The 12,500-nt window shown below is 48.6% G+C and overlaps 1 protein-coding gene across 1 annotated transcript in view; it reads right to left on the bottom strand.

Moving 5' to 3' along the window:
- Nucleotides 1–12,500, bottom strand: part of LOC126578902 (homeobox protein OTX1-like) — a 35,060-nt gene that overhangs the window by 4,329 nt on the left and 18,231 nt on the right. The gene's annotated exons all lie outside the window — the stretch shown is intronic.

The raw sequence follows: 12,500 nt of genomic DNA, 5'->3' as shown, positions 1-12,500 counted from the left end.
TTTCAATATCCCTTGGCAGACCTCTCTGATTGACACTAAAAAGTCATCCAGCATCAGTAAGCCTACCTACCACAGCATTATGAAAAATAGATCTGTTGCGGTAAGTGTGCGCCAACTCCAATACCCATTTCTCCCAACAACCGTTAACCTCTAATTGCAATGATTTTATCAAACATTAATAAACCGCTCCCCGAACCACCTCCCCACACAGGTGCGACTAATGACTGCCATTGGAACGACAACCAATTGTTCTACCAACATAACTAACCAGCCATACCACACCGGTACAGGTACACCGGTGTGTGCTGTATGCTGCTGCGCCTTCTCTAATGCAATCTACTATCCTCGCGCGAGAGAGAAAGAGAATGGTTGCCATCGTGTACACCTGAGCCCCGCGCGTCTGTTGCTATGCGTTGTTGGCAAACTGTCAATCCAGCAGCATGCCACAGCCAGCAAACACGAACCAAAGTATGCGCTGCAAACGCAACAAAATGTCGTCTATATGCTGCTTGTATGCTGCGAGGTACTCGCATAGTAGAGACACAGTTTATGAAATATTCAAATTAATTAGCTAATATTTACGTGCGCCAATTAATGAAATGATGACGATAGAAACACATTCGGCACGGTGGTGGCGCGAGTGAGGTGAGGGACGGGCGCTAGGCGGCGAGGTATTAGCACGCGGACAACAAACTTTGCCCCCCCCCCCCGCGAATCGGTGATGGCGGTGAAAAATTGAAGCAAAAAAAAAGGAAGTGATGGTGCGAGGAAGCAAACAACTCCGTGATGACGAAACGAAAACTCCAAAATTCATGTTCGTGTGCGCCCGAACAACAAATGAAGCGCAACGCACCTCGTGTTTGGTTTTTTTTGCGGGACGGAAAGGGATGTAGAGATGGGGGAGCGGCGGCACATGTGTCGGTGAAATGATTTTCTTTCACTCTCAGGTCGGTTTTTGTCGCTCACACGGATGCGAGAGGCTCGAGTGCGAGCGCTCTGGCAGTGATGTGTTTAAATATCTAATCAACTTTGCAAATTCGCGCTCCAACTGTTTCCGTTTGTTTGACCCCGTTTTTCCTCCGTCCCGCACCACTTTTTTGCCTCTCTTTCTCTCTCTCTCTAGTGTGACAAGCAGCAAGCAGTGAACCGCGAGACAATAATCAGTCAGCCGGCAGCTCCAAAACGGTTACTCCACGCTCGTGCTTCGTGGTGCTCGCCCGTCCATCCACGCTCCATAGTGTGCTGTTTGGCGCACATTGTTGTGTTTGTTTGTTAACGGGCTCCTTTTTTTTGTTCACAAATTGACACACACATTGAGAGCAAGGTAGTAGAACGCCCCCGGGGGGGGGGGGGGGGGGGGGGGGGGGTGGGAGGTTTAGTGGTGCCATTTAGTTGACTGTCAGCCAATCAGCCATCAACCGCCATCACCGCTGCGACAGTCCGCCATTGCTGGGTTGCGCGGATTGGAGGCAAAAGAAATGGCGTCGTGGCAGCGTCCCAGGGGTTGCCTGCCTGTTTGCTTTACTTACGCTATTTACTCTTCAAGTGACCGGAGATTCAGTCCAGAGCCGGGTGGGGGTTCGTGGACACACGCAGACGCAATGAATGCTTTACTGTTGCTGTTGCGTTGTGTGTTGTGTGCGGCATCCGCGTCCTCGATTCAACTATTACAACGTGCCATTCCGGTTTTCGATTGTCAAACAATCAGTTTTCATTTCTGCGCTGCTGCTGCTGCTGCTGCTGCTGCTACTACAGTTGGGATGTTGGCAGTGCTTCCATCAGCAGCAGCAGTGCTGGCAGACCGAGTACGAAAACTGGTCATTCGCCCGCAAATCACGCACCAGCCCACTTCGATGTTTGATTTCAATCACTGACCAAACTAAACCAACCAACTTTGAGCCATTTAGTTGTGGGAATCTCGGTTCTTTTTCTTCTTTTTATTTCGGTGGCTCGCTGCTTGTTTGATGCGGACTCTCCCGGTGGTGCTTCTTGAAGGAGTCGCGGTGGACTTACTATTCAAGGCGCGTTCCAAAACTTACCCCGCTTTGTTGGCGCTCACTGGGAGGGATTTGCGAATGGGAAAGAGAGAAAGAGAGAGCAGGAAAGAGCGGACACTCTCTGAACAACTTCCCCCCCCCCCCCCCTATTTCTGGTCAGTTGAACTCATTTTGCTCCAAGGGAAGGTAGGTGCTGTTTCTTTTCCTTTTTGTGCTTTTCCCTCCCGTTGTTGTTCCTGCCCCTTTCCATCCACTCCACTCCTGGCTGGCCAAAGGTCGTGCTGAATTTTAATGCAATTAGTGCGGAATCTTTCCCGCTTTGTGCCCGGAGGACCGATAGCCAGACCAGGGACCAGTTTCGGTGGGGCCAATTGAAGGACAACGGAGGATTCTTCGCGTTCTTTTCGTTTTCGGGTACGTCGGCCGCAGCATCAGCAGCAGCAACAACAACAAGGCAAAGGGGACAGGCAAAGTTCATCTTTGTCACCGGAGTGTAGAGGAGAACATCTTAAGAATCCGCCCGGTGGCGGTGGTGGCGGTGCTACTGCAGCAAACGAATCGAAACGGTCCGGAAGACCTAAATGACCCACCCTCCGAGGGGAGCGAGATGGAGGAACGTCTTCCGATGTTTTACTTTGGCGGCACAGAGGAAACTGTATGTGTCCCCCGTATGGCGTAGTATGTATCTGTGTGTGAGGACAAACACTGGACATCGGCACACTGGCCACACTGGTTGCCGTGTTTAACTTTCTTAATTCATTATTTGATTATGAATGATTAAAATAAACAATTCATTTATAAATCCAGCACAACTCACTCTGTATGTATGTCTGCACACGTGTGTATGTGTGAGCAGGCTGAATGTGTGTGCCCTGTACAACAGCAGAAGCGGTCAGCTTGTATCTATTTGTGTCCAATTCCGATAGCAGAGTTTTATTTACTGTCCCCTCGGTCGCCTCTCTGTGTTTATTTCTTGGACATCTCCCTGGTCAACGTCGCAAGACGAAACACCTAATGAGACGTTCAGATGGTCCACAGGAAATCAAGAGGACCGGATCGAAGGAACCAACGAGCGTCTTCTGAACCGGAGCGCACGGTCTCGTCAAACTGACCAGCCCTTTTCGGATCGGAATCCTTTCCAATCCAGCACCATACCTCCTCTCAGCGCGTGTGTGCTGCTACTGTTTTAGTTTTCAATTTGCTTCGAGCAACAAATTGTCGATGATAAATGTAATCAGCAAACCGCAACCAATGACCGGTGATGATGCGGTGACGACGGTGAACCACGAAGATTCTTCTTTTCTTGAAGAAAGTTACAGCCACAAATGGCCACACAAACAGACGCAGGAAGGCAAAAGGGCACCATATATTTGCATACCTTCGATTCAGGTGACCCAATTATTAAATCGGCCAGCGCACGTGTCTTCAAGGCCCCTTTCGGCCATTCCTAGGCCAGGCCAAGCGAAATTGGCTAATTAAAAGCTCCCCGGGATGCCAACTAACCGCATTTTGATCCCGTTTTTTCACCCAAGCAGCAGGCCATGGGCCAGGTCACGTTCGTCCTTTGGTGCTTTGGGATATGAAGATGTGCCCGGCAATTCAATTATGAGCCCGTCGCTCGCGTCCCTTTTTTTCTTCTTGAGATAAACCCCTCAACCTTTCTTAAACTCTCTCTCTCTCTCTCTCTCTCCACCTTCCGTGGCCGTGTTCCGTGGATGGAAGTTTTATGATCGGCGCGAATGCGGAGAAAATCTTTCCAAAAAAACGTATTTATTGCCCTCCACCACTGCCATTCGCTGACCGTTAACTTCTGTCCTGCAAAGACACTTCTGCGGCTCGAGCTGCGGCCACCAAATCGAAGGCCTTTTGATTGCCCATCATCCGTAGCGGCGTAACTGGAGAAAGTTCTCATCCATAATTAATGCTCCATTCCAGCGAAGGGCACAATCCCTGTGTGGCGAGTATGACGAGGCCACTTGATTTGGTTAACTTGGGACTCCGGGGGAGACCTTCCCTCGCGTCGCCACGCGGTAACCACGCGTGGTTTCGCGTTTCGCTTCGCTTCGCTTTAATTCAATTTCAAACACCACCACCGATGCTTCCCTCGCTGCTGCTGCTATAGGTTAAAATCCGGAATGGTCGGCCTTGATCGGCCTTTCGAAATGCGAGACGATTAAAATGGTAAAAACCCCAAATGGTTCCCTTTTTTTCACCCTGGGAATCACCCATCGGCAAACCAAAGCGCCCCGTTCCAAGGGTCCATAAAAATGCACATAAAAATCGGCGTCGGTGGTCCCAGTGGACGAATTCGTGAATAAGCCGTTCCGGGTAGCCGAGTGGGCCGAGAGAAAACAAGATTTGTTGCGATATTTTTACGATAGTTTGCTACCTCGGCATATCATCTCTCCGTACGGGTACGGTGGCGCAATCCGACGGGGAAAAGGCCGTTTCGCGTTGATTGAATTAAAAATTTAAAAACATTCCCCACGAGCGCATGGGAAGAAAAAGACGAATTTCCTTCGGGGAGCACCAGTTCCACGGTGCAACTCCTTCTTCTTCCTCTTAGCGGCGGGGGGAGGTTTGCAAATTGAATCGATCAATCGATCAACCGTATTGAAGGAAGGTAAGGACGGCAGAGCACGGGAGATGAAGGAACCGGAGGACCAAAGGGCCATAAATTTGGTGCCAACCGAGAGGCCGTTAAAAAGTGACACGTACGCAGATGGCCATAAAAGTGCTTACGTCGAGTGAGTGTGCTGCGTCGTGCCTTCTGCTTCCTTCGGTTCTTCTTTCTTCTTCCACAAATCCCGGGCCTTTCCTTGGCAGATTGGCAAGAATTGTGCACGCGGTTCTCTTTAAGATTGTTGCAACAGCTCCGACGTTGCTTTCGCATCCACTTTTACAGATGATGTCATACCAGGGAATCCGACAAGAACCAAGACTAACCACATTGGTCCGATCATGCAGCACCCTGGAGAACGCCGCAAATAGCGCGACAGATGGTGTGATACTTTTGCAAAAACAGAACCAAACCCAAGCCAAAAACAAACCCCGGTCAAATGGTCCCGGAACCCTCCGCCCTGTCGGAAGAACAATGATATCTTCATCGCGCGCACCAGATGATGCCGTCCACGTGCACTGTGGTCTCTCCGAAGTGCCGAAGGAAAGGAAGGGAACAGCAACCTCATCGACGCACCTCCTCGTGGTGCTCTCGATGGCCTCCGGACCTTTGCACGGCACGGCCAGGGGTGCCAGGGTGCCAGGATGCACGGAGGAACACCCGGAACCCCCGGAGGATGGTACCGAATCAAGCAATAAACTAAATAGCAGCATGAGCATTGTTTATCCTGCTTAGTGGGATAACGAAGCACTTGTGCCAATATTTTCCCTTCATCACCGGTTGTGACGGATACGAAGGACACGGTGCCGGCAGCGCACGAAGCAAAGTGTAAAACGTCAACCAACGAGCGAGTGAGCGAATACCGGGGCGCACAGGAACCATTTACAGTGACAATAGTCCCGCTCCTCCTGGTGGCAGTGGTGGTGGTGGTAGCGTTTGATTAGCTTTTTCGGAAGCAGAACAATAAACAAGCATACGAAAGGAATTAGGGGTGCAGACAGCGATGCACCCTCGTTGGTTCCGGGGGAATGATTGCGCATCCGAGGGTGAGGGCGCACCGACGATGAGTCTGGTGACACGGACTGCCCTCTCTCTCGCTCTCTTTCTCTCTTTTTCTTGCTGTCCGTTCACTTGTTAATCGATGAATAATAATCCTGACGCACCACAAGGGAGGAAGAGAATAAGAGAGAAGGGAACTTCACCAAGGGCACAGCGCACCCGGTAGCCTGTTTTGGCCTACCGGAATCGAGAAATCACTTTTGGCAACCCTCGCCCCTTCCCCCCGGGGTGCTACTCGATGTTTATTCAATTAACTTGACAAACGTTTCCGCTCCGCTCCGCTCCATGGTGCGCGGTACTGCAAACAACGTAACCGTCCTCACCCTTCGACCCTCCGCCGTCGAGCAGCATGATTTGTAGCAAAAAAAAAAAGGTGAGCACCCCCTCCGATTGGCGGTGACTGGACTAAAGATCATTAAATCGATGTTTTTTATTCATTGTCGCGCTTGTTTTGCATCGACTGCGTAAACGCGAAACGTCACGATAGGTCATTCCGCGACAACAATGGGACAGTGAGGATGGTTGTAATGGATTGTCCAAGGAGGACCGCGGGTGGAGGGGCTATTGTGTTGAGGAAAAAGCGATATTTAGTGCTAGTAGCTGTTACCACTTGACAGCGACAACGATGATGACAGCTGACAATATCATTTGTAACGCTTATGCGTGTTTTTATGTCGCGGAGGTCCCTGTGATACCCTTTAACAGCTGTAAAAGGTGTAGATTCATGTGCATTATGAATTGAAATAGTTGAGGAGACCAGTCAGGTCTATTATCTATCCTAAAATGACATCTTTAGGACACAGAAGCAAGTCATTGCCTTACTTCTTAGTGTTTTTACGATTTTAAACTAATAAAATAATGTAAAACTCACCGCCAGTTCAATCGTAAACAGGAGAAAAATGAATAGAAAGAAATACTGGTGGACTGATGAACAAACAAAATGAAATTCAATTAGAATCGTTTCAAAAACAATTATTTACGCTATCTTTTAAGAATAATCTGTTCAGTTTAAAAAGGTCTTTATAATGTAAGCGAATCTCGATTTAAATAAAATTTAGAGTGTGGATCTTTAACAAAAGACCATAAGCATAAAAGTACCGAATATCACTTATGCTTTGTAAGATCAAATCTGCTCAAAACTAGCGCCAGGTGCACAGGAACAGTTGTTCGACCGTACCAACCAACACTAGACACCTCCGGGAGCTGATTCTAATTATTAAAATGGCTTCCGAGATACGTCGAGGGATCCGTCTTGAGTGTTCCCCTAGTTTGCAGGTCGCTCTGTTGTCCCAAAGCCATAGGACAAACCATTCTCGATGCCCATTTCATAGTCCAGTAGTTCCAACAAATCCCCTTCTGTGGGTTTGTGGCTTCCGATCAGACACCTCCGATAAGCCTCATTGGGAATCCCTTGCTGCCGGGTGCTCTCTTCTCTCAACTCTAATCGGCTTCGATTGGCCGGATTATAGTTTTTAACAGACAACCAGGAAAAGTGAGTTGGGGCCGGGAATGTGTGGTTCGATAATTTATTGTTTTCAAGTGACCACCACCCTCGGCAACCCCACAATGGTCAATCCCAATCATGCGATGCGGTTTTTGGGAGTGTCCGCAAGGGTTGTAGCTCTTCAAAAATGATTTCTCTCTACACACAAATCGGATGACAATGTGTGTGCCTGGGTGTGAGGGTTGCATCCTGTCGTACAACACTGCAACGCGTTATGCAAGCCGTGTCCGTCCCACCAGACCACTCACCCCGGCCCCGGGGGGCTTGATAAATAATTGAACATGAATTTTGAATTTCGATTAGACCAAGCCACAAAACCGGGAACTGGCAAACAGGAATTTGAATTGTGGTCTCCATCCACCCTCTGCACCCCCCGCGCCACCCTTTTGTGGTCCAAAGGGTGCCTGTGTGTTTGGTTTGGTGCCGGTCGGTGGTAACAGTAATTTGCCAATTTCGCACTGCAGTCTGCATATGTTTGGTGAAATTATGCTCACCTCATTCACTGCCACCACCACCACAACGCACCAACCAGTTCACATCTCTCATGGTGCGCTAGTATGAATTCGAGGCAAAAAAAGTGTTGTTTGCAGAACAAGCTGGCTGGAAAAATAAACTCCACCAAGCGTAGCCAAGCGAATGGACACTCCGACGGACACACCGGAGGCAACGGGCCTGCGGTGAGTCTCGCGAACGGATAATTCGCGTGCGCCAAACGTCGAGCCGTGGTCCGGATCCCAGGTCGTGAGCATAAATTTTAATAATAATACTGTTCCAGCTGCTTCTAATAACCCAATCCACCCAATGTGGGATCGTCGCAATACCCCTTTTTGCTCCTCTCATCTCCCTGCATGGCGAAACCGAGATTGGTGTTGAGGCTAGAAATGGGTTTGCATTCCCTCCCGCTCTCTTTCGCGTGTGTTGCCGTGGACCACAATATGGTGATGACCAGATGAGATGCCATCCCGGTTACATTTACTGGAACAAATTGTTTTTTAGACCCGCGAACCGGTCGGGTCCTTTCCCTGGAAATGTTGGATGCTGGAACACAACAGCAAACGGACAAAAAAAAACCAACAACGAACCACTGGTGGCGGTTGGTGTAAAAGTAGCCAATCTACTGCGCTGGGTTACAGTATTTCATGATTTGCGGTTCCCCGGGACCATCAGCCGTTCGGGAGGACCAAGCGCGATCCAGACACAGCCACACATATGGCCGCTCGACCACTGGACGGGTAGCTGACGACGATTTATATTTATCGAGAAAAATAATTCCATTCTTCGCGCACCATATGTGTGGTCCCGGGATGAGGTACCATACGCTGGGGCACTATCATTATTGGTCGTTTGCGACGACCTGGAGTGGCTGGATTTGAAGCGAGCTGGATGTGTACCGAGCTGCCCTGACGTGGTGCTGCTCTTTATGGTGCAGCACAGAGAGCTAGAGAGTCAACTGGTCCGTGTCTTCTTTTAAAGACCAACGAATGACTGGTCCATCCTGGATGGTGTGTTCTGGCTGTGCGCTTCCAACGAATCGTCACAACAATCAAATAAATACCAGGGCCACACACGTGTGTTATTCCAGAGCGTTCGTCTGCAGAACCTCACCATATTGTTTTCACCGTTGACCAGACGCGGCACGTGAGCGCGAGGATGGCGTAATTTGTGGAGTTGTTTACCGACTATCGTCGTAGTCGACTGCCATCTGACCGACCGGGATCGTTATTTTTGGTTTCAGGTTCCAGCTTTCGCGATTCTCAATTTTCAATTCCACCAGCGGCAACATCAATGATTAGTATTGAGTCACGCCGTAGAAAGGTCGACAGACCAAGCCAGACTAAAATGCTTCGCTTCGGAAAAAGTGGCGTTTGCGAATCGTTTTCCGATTTTTATGGCATGTTTTTCCGGTTTCGCTACAGACAGAGAGACAGAGAGGACGAAACGGAGGGAGCGTTCGCTTACACTTCAATCAATTATTCATTTAATTAGAGGGGAACCTTTCTGAGGAGCATTTTTCCCCCCTGAGTTCTGTTGTGTTGCTGCGCAGCAGAGGGAAATTCGTTAATTATCTGCTAAAGGGTGCGCGCCCCGTTGTGGTTTGTAGCTTCCTGTACTGCGCACTAATCATAAAGGATCACCGTTCCATCTCAGGGATCACATAACGAAACTGCTCTATAAAGATCACGAATGTATCATCTGTAATGCCTTTCCTATGTATTTATGTAACGTGCATTGTTGGGCACCATTTTTCACCTGACTTTTCGAATCGAAAACAACCTTTCTACTCTAAGGGAATGCTAAAAATGAGGTGGCATTATTTGCGAACCCCTAGGCCACCCCTCAAGACTCTTCTTGCAACACTCCACTCACCCAACGGGCCGCCATTTTGCCCGTCACCTTTTACCTTCCAACGAACGACGCAAGCGGCTAGCCTACTACGGATGCTCCTACTCCTCCTGCTGTCAGTGGATTGCTGTGATGAATTAAAATGTTTCAAACTTTTGACATCCTCTCTTACCGCCTCTCTTCCGCTCTCTCAGTCGAGCTGGCAGGAAGAAGGAAGCCCACAGTTAGGTGCGTGGTCGTCCTCCTTCTTCTTTTCTTGTCCCGGGGATTCATCTTCGTCTTCCGCTGGTCGCCCTTTATCAGTAGACGGATCGTTACGTTTCCTGTTTCTTGTTTTTTTTTTGTTGTTTTTTGTATTATCATCCCCACTCTCTATCGAGCGTACGTATGCTCTCATCAGGCACGACTTGGGGATGGTGATGCAGAAGGTGCTTCATTCGGATCGTCAAGAAACGCACAACTCGCAACGAAATGGAGCAAATAGGGGGGGTGCGTTCCGGGTGCGTCAAGTCCGAGACAGTCCCATCAGTCGACGAGCAGGCGAGCTGGGTCATTGGACCATTTTTCTTCTCGCCATCATTCACGATCTGATTTGCTGTTCTTTTTTGCAAACCATCCACCCACGGCTTACGGTTGGCCATTTTGGAAGAGAATAGAGGAAAGGTGGAGGAGGGATTTATTTATTTTTCTCGAAACTGGAAACGGAAGCAATCCATCAGCAACAGAAGCAGCAGCCAGATGAATGCAAAATGGCCGAGGTGTTCCCGTTCTGCGAAGATGACGCATTTTGCCTAGACTAATCGTTGCGAAGAAAAACAAAGCAAGTCCCACCAATCTCTCTCCATCATGCCGCTCATCAGTCAATGCGCAAAGTGAAAAATGAAACCACATGGACACTGCGCGCTGGCCACTCCAGTTTCAATTTTATGTCCCAAAAACAAGGACCCTTGCGACCACCCCTTGTCGATTTCATCTCATGGTTTCTGCTGGCGAGTTTATCATTTTGAGATCATTAACCATTTACCAACGAATGGGCCTGAAAGCCAATAATGACGATCACGACCGTTTAATACACTTAATGGTTGGTGCACTGTTGCACTGAACCTTGCGGAATGCTGTTGCAAAACGGTAACGACCGATCGGGACAAGAGCAAAACTATCGTTTCCCTCACAAAACACCGACATATGACGACAACGTCAGGCGGCGTTTGTTTGCTCTCGTGCAAAATCCTGCTGACACCAGCGGCGCAAGGGAGGGAAAGCACGGTAAAGGCAACAGCAGAAGGGTCACCTAAGCCTCTGCTTAGCCAACACCAAACACCACAGATGCGCGATGAATTTTAATTCAATCATCCACCGGAACGAACCACATCCAGGGTGCGAGAACCCTAAAGACCGTGCTAAGGGTTGCAGTGTTTGTGCCTAGGGAGGGAACATGTTGTGTGCGCTGTTAAGCCGTAGGGGATGAAAGAATGAGAGAGGGAGAGGAAAGATTTGTTTTCAATGTAAGCGTTGAGCTCTGTGACAGAAGCGTATCGTGTCGAGATCGATGATGAAGGCAATAGAGATGTCACGAGAAGGATGTCAATCTGTTAGCGAACTGCACAGTAGAGTTTCTAATAAATTGAAATGTAGAAAAGTAATCGAAATCATATTTAGTTTCTCAATTATATTATGTTTCTATATAACAACATAACCATAAACACTAAACTATTTCTTTTTAAAGCTACTCTCTGTTCTGTCAGTTGAGCGCACAACCAGCAAATCGACGTGTTTTCAACCGAAAAGATATCAAGAAAGGATTCGGCCTCTGATCCTCCGTACGAAACCACAGACTATTGACAGACACAGACAATTGACAGACTAATCAAAACGCAAAGCGTTCCACCACCGCCGATCGGTCATCGAGAGGCCGTTCGCTCGTCTCGCTCGCGATCTAATTCCATTTTCCACCGCGAGAACCGCAACTCCGCTTCCACAAATATTCGACGTGACCACGTCAACGTCAGAGCGCCCCTAAGCTTTGACACTAATTACCGGCGAGATTGGAAAGCGAGACTTCTGATTGACGGCAACACGTTGGGAGAGGTTGTCGATTGCCAGGCGGCCGATACTTTGTATAATATTTGTCGTGTCTCACGTCCACTGGATAGTGGTACAGCTAATGAAACTTTGATTGTCCCGATAGCACAAGAAATAACACTAAAGCAGACCGCTGTTCGTTGTTTTAATTTGATAATTCAACAATCACTCCACCATTAATGGCAGTCCGCAAGCACACGCGTTGGTCTTTAAAATGTCAACAAATGCTGGGCCGGGTTTTTGGGAGAAATGTTGAAATGTTTCACTTCCACAACTCACTCCCGAACACGCAGCACACGGACAGCGACCGAAAAATATGGTTGAAAGCAGGTGAAATGCAAATGGATGGTTTTAATTTGGGAAATGCATTTTCATTGGTTTTCGGTTCTCTCTCCCTTTTTGTACTGAGCACCCGCGTTTCAGCAGCTTCATCATCGGAGCGTTTGCTTTTCGCATCCCATACTGGTTCCCATCGTGCTGCTGGAAAAGGTAGTTTATTTATCATTTTTCGCGTTTCATTTTCACAAAAAAACCTTGCCTTTTTTTGTGGGACCGCTGTTTCGGTGGTTTTAATATGAATAAAAGCGGCTGTGTGAGGTTGGAGTGGCACGCAGAGTGCTGATGACACGCAATAACGGTCCATCGATTATTAACATCGAAGCCTTCCAGCGCTGCAAGCAACCGAGACGAGCATACTCGGTGGACTCGCTCGTTGGGAGGAAAATGTTCGAAAATCGAAATTGGCATCCTCATCACCGGTGATGCTCTTGTTCATCAGCATCATCATCATCATCCCGGCCCGGCCCGGACATGAGTCGAGTCGTTGTCATCGTTTGCGCGACAGATAACGCGCATAACAGTTATGGTCTGCCCCGGGGTATAATGTACGATAATC

This window comes from Anopheles aquasalis, chromosome 3 (assembly GCF_943734665.1).
Source record: "Anopheles aquasalis chromosome 3, idAnoAquaMG_Q_19, whole genome shotgun sequence".
Classification (NCBI taxonomy): Eukaryota; Metazoa; Arthropoda; class Insecta; order Diptera; family Culicidae; genus Anopheles; species Anopheles aquasalis.
This window is presented reverse-complemented; position numbering and strand designations above follow the sequence as displayed.